The sequence below is a fragment of the Piliocolobus tephrosceles genome, chromosome 12, assembly GCF_002776525.5.
Source record: "Piliocolobus tephrosceles isolate RC106 chromosome 12, ASM277652v3, whole genome shotgun sequence".
NCBI lineage: Eukaryota > Metazoa > Chordata > Mammalia > Primates > Cercopithecidae > Piliocolobus > Piliocolobus tephrosceles.
The window spans coordinates 18572703-18581906 of record NC_045445.1 but is presented as its reverse complement, the minus strand read 5'-3'; positions in this window follow the sequence as shown (position 1 = coordinate 18581906).

Sequence of the window (9204 nt, the reverse complement as noted above, 5' to 3'; positions counted from 1 at the left end):
GGGGGGGGGGGGGGGGGGCGTTGGGGAAAGGCGATAGGTGCCGGATACAGACCCCGGACAGTTGTGTTTTGTGGGTTGGTTGGTTTTGGGTTTTCTTCAAACTGTGCCTTTTGTTTTCTGTAGGCCTTTCCTGTGCTTCAGCTCTCTGGGAACTGGCACTGCGGAAGGAGGCAAGGGTGTTAAAACGAGGAGGCAGTGTCAAGGACAAAATCCCAGGATTTAGAGCCCCAAACACTTGGCCCGCGGGAAGTGATCAGTAGACCCTTTTAAGGTCCTGGAGGAAGATTCGCGCAAAAAGAGGTGTAGCTTGGGGGGAGTGTTTTGTCATGAAAAGAACCAGCTTACATTAAGGAAGGAATGAAAGAGGAAATTTTAAAATGCTAATAACGCGGTCTTCTTGTCTCTATCTCTGATCCGGGTAAAATGTATACTCCTCTATCCATTTTTCTTTGTCTTCATCTCCTAAAATGTAGACATTTAAAAGTGAGCTTCTCCCCTTGACCTCATCACTCTGCTGTCCTCTGGCGAGTTCACCCATTCGTTCCCACCGCTTCAGCCAGTAAAGGTATTACAGTGATTACAAAACGACATCTCTATCACAAATATCTCTCTTTAGCTCCAGGGCTGCATTTCTGACTACCTGCTAGGCATTTATTTCCTGTGGCACTTCAAACGTAATATGGCCAAAATGGAATTCATCCTTTTTTTCCAAATTCTGCACCAGTTCCTCCAGTGACCCCTGACTGAGTGGCGAAGCTTTGTAAACTGCGTATCACAAGGTAAACACAAAGTATGATCACCATTCTTTTCCTTTAACCCAATCAGAATTATACGTTTTACTTGCATCAATTTGCTTTTGCTCAAAGATGCCTCCAATCCTGATCACCCCTTTTAAATGTGCAAAATTCCTATTCCTGATCCCCTTATTCTGTTCTACCTTTTATATCACCTTCTAACACTATGCTATATAATTTACCTGTTTATTATGTTCGTTGTGTTACTGTTTACTGCCTGTCTTTCCCCACTGGAATGTAAGCTCTGAGAGGACAGAGATTTCTCTGTACCTGAAACTTTGACTGTCATATGGTAAGCATTCAATAAATGCTTGTTGAATGACAACTGAATGAATTGTGGAAAAGAAGTGGGAGAGTATCCCTATTTGAAAGGATCTCTACAGAGAGTCCTTCCAATCTTTTGAATTGGGCTCAAAAATCCCTATGGACTTGCATGTACTCTCACATTTTGACAACCTTTTGATTGTAAACATTTTCTGATATGCTTGAGCTTCCTCAAAGCCAGAGAAAACAAATAAGACATCTCATTAGCTGGGCATAGTAGCACATGCGTGTAGTCCTAGCTACTTGGGAAGCTAAGGAAGGAGGATTGCTTGATCCCAGGAGTTCAAGGCTGCAGTGAGCCGTAATTATACCACTGCACTACAGCCTGAGTGACAGAGCAAGACGCTTTATCTAACCAAAAAAAAAAAAGTAGAAGAAGAAGACATCTAAGATGAATCATATTTACTCAACTTTACTTATATAATTTCTGGGCAGGATCTCATTTTCCAAACCTTTGGTCATGGTCAGTATTCTTTTCTGGGCCCTCTCCAATTTCTTCACCTCTAAGACAAAATTTTACACAATACTTGATCGATGTCAAGTGGGGTATAATGCATTCCTTACAAATGTACTTCTATTTATAAACTTCACAATCAGGAAGAACCAGGAGATAATCTCTCTGTAGTTGACAGGAAAGTGCTTCCTTCTCTGTCCCTGGGAGGTAGTAAGAAAAGATAGTTGACCAGAAAACTCTTACAACTTTGTTTTAGCTAAGATAATGGTCAAATTGAAATTAGCCTTTTCAGATCCCCTGTAAAATTACCCCTTCTTCAAGACCAGCCTGGCCAACATGGTGAAACCCATCTTTACTAAAAATACAAAAAAATTAGCCAGGCGTGGTGGTGGACGCCTGTAATTCCAACTACTCAGGAGGCTGAGGCAGGAGAATCACTTGAACCCACAAGGCGGAGGTTGCAGTGAGCCGAGATCGCGCCATTACACTCCAGCCTGGGCAACAAGAGCGAAACTCCACCTCAAAAAAAAAAAAAAAGAAAGAAAGGAAAAAGAAAAAGAAAAAACCATTTTAATATCAATTTATCTGAAGCAGAAAATGATTAAGAGTTTTCTTATAAGACCTGAGCTATGGTTCTTTTCCTTTAAAAAGATGAGGTTATAGGGAAAAGGAAATTCAATAATGAATCTGGTATTTGTATAAACCACCAATGCCTTATCCTAGTCTTCGGGGAGGTCACCCATGTCCAGATGTTGAGTTTTGTTTTCTCTATTGCCCTGTTAAGATGCATTTCTCACTCTCTTCTTTTTTACCTCTTTACCCATATACTGAGTGCAAGAGAAACTAGCCTCATTTCACGTTTTCTAGTAATACATGGTTAAATTATGTTCAGGGAGTGAGATTTTAATTGTCTTTTCTGTAGATTCCAACCTGAAGGGAAGCCAAGGTATTCATAGCCACAGTTACCAAGGACTGTATCACTGAAATAAGTACCTTGGGTTCACTCGTACATGGTTCTTTAAATTGCAGTTAATCCCAAAGGTGCAAGGTACAGCTAGTGGTAGCACTATTTTCATGAGCTTTTAGAACAAAAATCAAACCTCGTGAGAAAGTGCATTTAAATTCCTAAGTGACCCCAGAAGTGCTGTTTGTTTTTCCAAAGAAAGAATCATTTTCCATATGTACCTTGGATAAATGATGTGGATGTTATTAAAGATGGGGATAATGGTCTCTAAAGCGTTTCCTACTGAGATGTTATTTGTGAAGACTCATCATGTTTCCCAGGCTAGTTCACTGAATAGAGAAAGCACTGCTATCCCAGACTTGTCTTCAAGCTAATTGACTTTATTACATGCCACCCAGCTCCACAAGTATCTTCACACACTACTTATCCACGTCTCCATTTTCCATGCAGATTCTCCCTCTCTCTGGCACACTCTGTCCTTTCCTACCTGGTTCAAAATTCCACTTTCCTTAGGAATATGCTCCTGACTATTATAGATATTTGTGATGTAGGCACTAAACGTTTCTTTGAGCTATTTATATTTTGTACAACCTCTCTGGGTAACACATTCTAGAAGTTTACTACCTGCTGAGTAAACTAGTACTTTCAATATTGAAATCGCATCCTGTTTACTTTTTTCAGCTTTACCAAAGTGGTATGAGCTCATTGTAAGACATTCAAACAATAAAAAAAAGTATTTGTCTTGAAGCATTAAGTGGTACCTTGGTATTTTAAGTTTTGAATCTTAGTAAACAGTACTGTGGTTACATGATTCATATCTTTAAGTTTTGTTTATTTACTGGATAATTTATACTACAGTGGTTAAAAGCATATGCTCTGGAATCGTATTGGGTTTGAATCCTTGCTTTTCCTTTTCTACCTCTGAGAGATCGGAGAAGTTACTTAACTTCACCGTGCCCCAGTTTTCTCATCTGTGAAGTGAGGATAATAATAGTGTTTACCTGCCTAGGTTGTTATCAGGATTGAGTGAGATGATACATATAAAGTGATTAGAATAGTCTTACACATAGTAAACACTAAATAAATGTTAGCGATTGTTGTTGTTGCTATTGACTCTTCTAGCTATTTTTCGAAGCTAAAGAGGTTCCTTTTTAGTCTTTCCTAAAACGTCAGTTGCTTCTCCCCTTTGACTATTTTAATTGCTCTTCTCCGGACCATTTCCAGATCTACTAATATCTCTCTTAGGATTTCATTACCACATCTGCACAAAGTATCCTAGGTTACTTGTATGAGGTTAATATGATTATTCATTTCAAATAGCCTTCCTAGCTGGGCGTGGTGGCTCACGCTTGTAATCCCAGCACTTTGGGAGGCTGAGGCGGGCAGATCACTTGAGGTCAGGAGTTCAAGACCAGCCTAGCCAACATGGTGAAACCCCATCTCTACTAAAAATACAAAAATTAGCCAGGTGTGGTGGTACGTGCCTGTAATCCCAGCTACTTGGGAGGCTGAGGCAGGAGAATCACTTGAACCTGGGAGGCGGAGGTTGCAGTGAGCCAAGATCGCACCACCGTACTCCAGAGCAAGATTCCATCTCAAAAAAAAAAAAAAAAAAAAAAAAGAAAAAAGAAAAAATCAAATCGCCTTGTTAATGACACTGCAAATCTTACTTGCTTTTTTAGCACATTGGGTTGGTCTATTGAGAAAATAAACTGAAACTGATCCAGTAGTCCTGTAGACTGTTCTTTGGTCTTAAAACTTGAAACTTACATTTGTTTGATCTGAGTTCCTTTCTCAGGAAAGGATCTTCAGGCCTCTCAAAAAAAGCATCAAGTAACTGAAATTCACCAGACCACCACAGCAGATACCACCACACCAGATGCCAGACCCCTCATTCATCATGATTGCTTCCTTTCCCCTCCCCACTTCTTGTCTTCGTATACATTATTGCATTTCTTCCCTGCTTTGTAAACCCCTAGTTTTAGTCAGTCAGGGAGATGGATTTGAGACTGAGTTCCCATCTTCTCTGCTGCAGCACCCAATTAAAGCTTTCTTCCTTGGCAGTACTCACTGTCTCAGTGATTGGTTTTCTGTGCAGCGAGCAACAGGGCCTAGATGGGACTCCTGGTATTTCAGTAACAAAACTGAAAACCTCAGCATCCTCATCCTGGGTATATCTGTGACCCATTCTTTGTTCCACACGAATATAGGCATTTTCTATACTACTACCTCAAGTCCAAGTCTCTTTACACCTTCTCTTCTTTGGCGCTGTCACAGCGTCAATATTATGCATATAGCTCAAAAATCCATCGCTGATCCAGTCTTTACTCCTGAACTGCAGAGCCAAGTTTCTAAGTGCCTATGTTGACATCTGTTCTTGTATATCCTACCAGTTCCTTAAATCCAACCTGTCCGTAGTTGAGCTCTACTTTCTAACTCCCACATTAATGCCACTGACAGCCCTCTGTTTTTCAGTTATGCAGGTTCAAACCTTTGGAGTCATCTCTCAGTTCTTCTTCTTCAGGCACTCCCCACTCACCCACCCAATCAATTCCAAGACAGGTTAATCCTACCTCTGCATTGGCTCTTTGCATCTAACTTTCCGTATGCATTCCTACTGCACCTGCTAAGTTAAGGCCTCACTACTTTTCAGCAAGATGACCTTTCTAACCTCCTAACTGGCCTCCCTAGTACTTATCTTTCCACATTTCATTTTTTTTTAATTGAAATGGAGTCTTGGTCTGTTGCCCAGGCTGGAGTGCAGTGGCATGATCTCAGCTCACTGCAACCTCCACCTCCCAGGTCCAAGTGATTCTCCCACCTCAGCCTCCCAAGTAGCTGGAATTACAGGTGCACACCACCACGCCCAGCTAATTTTTGTATTTTTAGTAGAGATGGTGTTTCACTATGTTGCCCAGGCTGGTCTTGAACTCTTGACCTCAAGTGATCTGCCCACCTTAGCCACCCAAAATACTGGGATTACAGGCATGAGTCACTGCACCGGCCTACACATTTCATTCACCCTCTTTTCTGTTGCCAAATTAATATTGGGGAAGTTTTTGACCAGGAAAATGAATGAGTTAAAATTTTCTGTGGCATAGAGAACTTCCACAATATGACATCAACCCAGTTTTTCAGCCTGTCCTCAATATGTGATTTTTTTTTTTTTTTTTTTTTGGACGGAGTCTCACTCTCTTGCCCAGGCTGCAGTGCAATGGTGCAGTCTCAGCTCACTGCAACCTCGGCCTCCCCGGTACAAGTGATTCTCCTGCCTCAGCCTCCCGTCAATACATGAATTATTCAATTCAGTGTTTATCAAGCACCTCCAATGAATCAATGACTGTGTTGACTAAACTTATCTATGCTGTTCAGTCATCTACTATTACACTGAGTGAAGCTCTCTTTTCAGTTTATCCTTGAATTGAATCTCTCTACCTGGAAAAATGTAATGTTATCTGCAGATATGAAGATTTCTTTGGCACTTAATTAAATTTAAGAGATATTTATTTATTATTTTTAGAGTCGGGGTCTCACTCTGTTGACTAGGCTGGAGTGCAGTGGCATGATCATAGGTCACCGTAACCTCGAACTTCTGGGCTCAAGCAATCCTCCCACCTCAGCTTCCAAAGTAATTGGGACCACAGGTGCACACCACCATACCTAGCTAACTTTTAACATTTTTGTAGAGATGAGTTCTCACTATGTTGCCCAGGCTGGTCTCAAACTCCTGGCCTTAAACAATCCTCCTGCCTTAGCCTCCTAAAGTGCTGGGATTATAGGTGTGAGCTACCATGCTTGGCCTAAGAGACATTTATTGATGCACAGATATGTTTTATTAAGTTTCTGGTTTGGTTAGGCCTTATGCTAGATGCTGTCTGTAAGGAAATAAATGAAGCCTAGTTCCTGCCCTCAAGATGCTCATGACCTGTTGAATGACGAACTTGTCAATCAAACATGACAATACATCATGAGAGCTACTAGGATACAGATCTTCCCAGGGGGCCATGGAACCCTTTCTGAAGAGGGGCCCTGTATTAGTCTATTCTCACACTACTATAACGAACTACGTGAGGACTGGGTAATTTATGAAGAAAAGAGGTTTAATTGACTCACAGTTCTGGAGGCTGTACAGGAAGCATGACTTGGGGAGGGGGATCTCAGAAAACTTGCGATCATGGTGGAAGGCAAAGAGGGAGCAAGGAATGTCTTCTTATGGCAACAGGAAACAAAGAGCGAGGGAGGAACCACCACATACTTTTAAACCCTCAGATAGCCTGAGAACCACTCACTATCACGAGATCAGCATGGGGGAAATTGTCCCCATGATCCAATCGCCTCCCACCAGGTCCCTCCCCCAACACGTGGGGATGACAATTCGACATGAGATTTGGATGGGGAGACAGAGCCTAACCATATCAGGCTCCTAACTCAGCCTGAGGGCATCCTGGAAAATTTGGTGATCTTTAATCTGACTTTTGTCAGACAAGTAGAACTTAGTTAGGTGAGGGAAAAAGTTGAGGACTATCTAAGCAGAAGGAACACATGGAAAGGCACATAGATGGCAGGAAACCACATGAAACATTCACGGAACTAGAAGGAGTTCAGAATGGCGGAAGCAAAATATATTTGGGAAATATGGACAGGATATAAGGATGAAGAGGCAGTCTGGAGGCAGGGTGTGTGGAGCATTGGGTGCCAGGCTAAGGAGCCATAGCCAAAAGCAAGGCGGGGGGTATTAGGGGATTTGTGTTCCAGAAACACCCCTCTTATAAAAGTGTAGAGGAATAATTGGCAGAGACTAAAGAAGAAGTCAGCATATCTTTCTGGCAAAAGGCCAGATACTATATATGTAGACTTTGCAGTCCACAGTCTCTTTCGCAACTGCTCAACTCTGCCCTTGTAGTGCTAAAGCAGCCATAGACAATAAGTAAAGGAATGGACATAGCCATGTCCGATAAACCATTATTGAGGAACACAGAAATTTGAATTTCACATCACTTTCACATGTCACAAAATATTCTTTAATTCTTTTTTTTCCAGCCCTTAAAACATGTGAAAAACATTCTTAGTTTCAAGACATACAAAAACAGGTAGGAGGCTGGATTTGGCCCTCAGACTGTAGTCTGATTTTTGATAATCCCTGGACTATCCCTGCACTCCCTGGATGGGAGTGCAGAGAATGCAGACAACTCCTTTGAGAAGCTTATCTCTGAAGAGGAAAGGAGAGATAGTGCAGTAGCCAGAGGGGTGTGGATGAAAAGGTGTTTCTCAGAGGAGACCTGAAAATGTTCATGGAGAGCAGAAAGAAATGATAGAGAAGGAGCCACTGAAGATAGTGGAGGCCAGGGTGGGTTGGGGTGGGGGCGGTGATTGTTGGAGTAGATCTTTGGAGAAAAGGAAAGGAAGTGATGAAGTGATGACATGCAGAGTACAGTTTGATCAATTCACTTTTTTTTTTTTTTTTTTTTGAGACAAGGTCTCACTCTGTCACCCAGGCTGGCCTGATCTCAGCTCACTACAACCTCTGTCTCCTGGGCTCAAGCCCTCCTCCTTCCTTAACCTCCTCAGTAGCTGGTGCTACAGGCACGCGCCACCATGTCCAGCTAATTTCTGTGATTTTTGTAGAGACAGGGTTTCGCTATGTTGCTCAGGCTGGTCTTGAACTCCTGGGCTCAAGTGATTCACCTGCCTTGGCCTCCCAGAGTACTGAGATCATAGGCATAAGCCACCATGCCTGGCCAATTAGCTTCTTAAGGGAGAAGGAAACACCTCTTCCACTGTGGCTGAGGGGAGAAAGAAAGGATGGGCACTGCTGGGATATTTAAGTAGATAGCAGGGTAGGATTTTTCCAGAATGCCTTGACTTTCTCAGTGACAAAGGAAGCAAGGCTGGATTCGGGGTGAGTTGTCTATATGAGCAGTGAAGTCACTCAGGATGATGTCAGGCCTGGGGAGTGGGGTGGGAGGAAAGAGGAAGCCTGTGAACCAGATTCCCTAGTACTCAGCGAATGTGTAGGAGTGACCAGGAAGCCAATAAGTGACAACCATGGGGAAGGAGAAGGTGTTAGAGCTTCAGTGGAGGGTGGAGGGGTAATGAGTTTGAAATAATATGAAACAATGGGAAGTGAGCACAGTGCCAACTCCTTCAGGTCACCTGATGCAGGGTGTGAGTTGTGTATACGTGTGTTATGTGTGTAGGACAGTGGGGCTGTGACCAAATGAGCATGGACAACCTCCATTTGCAACAGCGTCTGAGCGTGTGATATCCTGGGAGAGACGTGGGTTCTGGTAATGAGAGGAGACGGAGGGGCCATCCATGCAGTGACTGAGAGGATTGAGTAGTATGTTTACAAGGAAGAACATTCCAGGGAGCACAATGACAAAGATGGAAAGGGAGGGCAGTAGCAAGAGGAGAAACCAGGGTGTAGGCGTCAGAAGTATAAAGCAGTGTTAGATGGAGAAAGAAGTACATTCTGGGGGGAGTGGATGCCACAGGGGGATTGGCTGCCCGGTAGAAGTTATTACCATTTCAAGATTCCTCCTGGAATTCGAATACAAAGAGGTTGCTGAGGGGCATACTAAGTTGCTGGGGCCACATAAACAGAGGTAGAGTCTGGTGCTTGAACACATTTGCTGACTCTGGTCAGGGTAGCAATCTGTGGCTCCTTT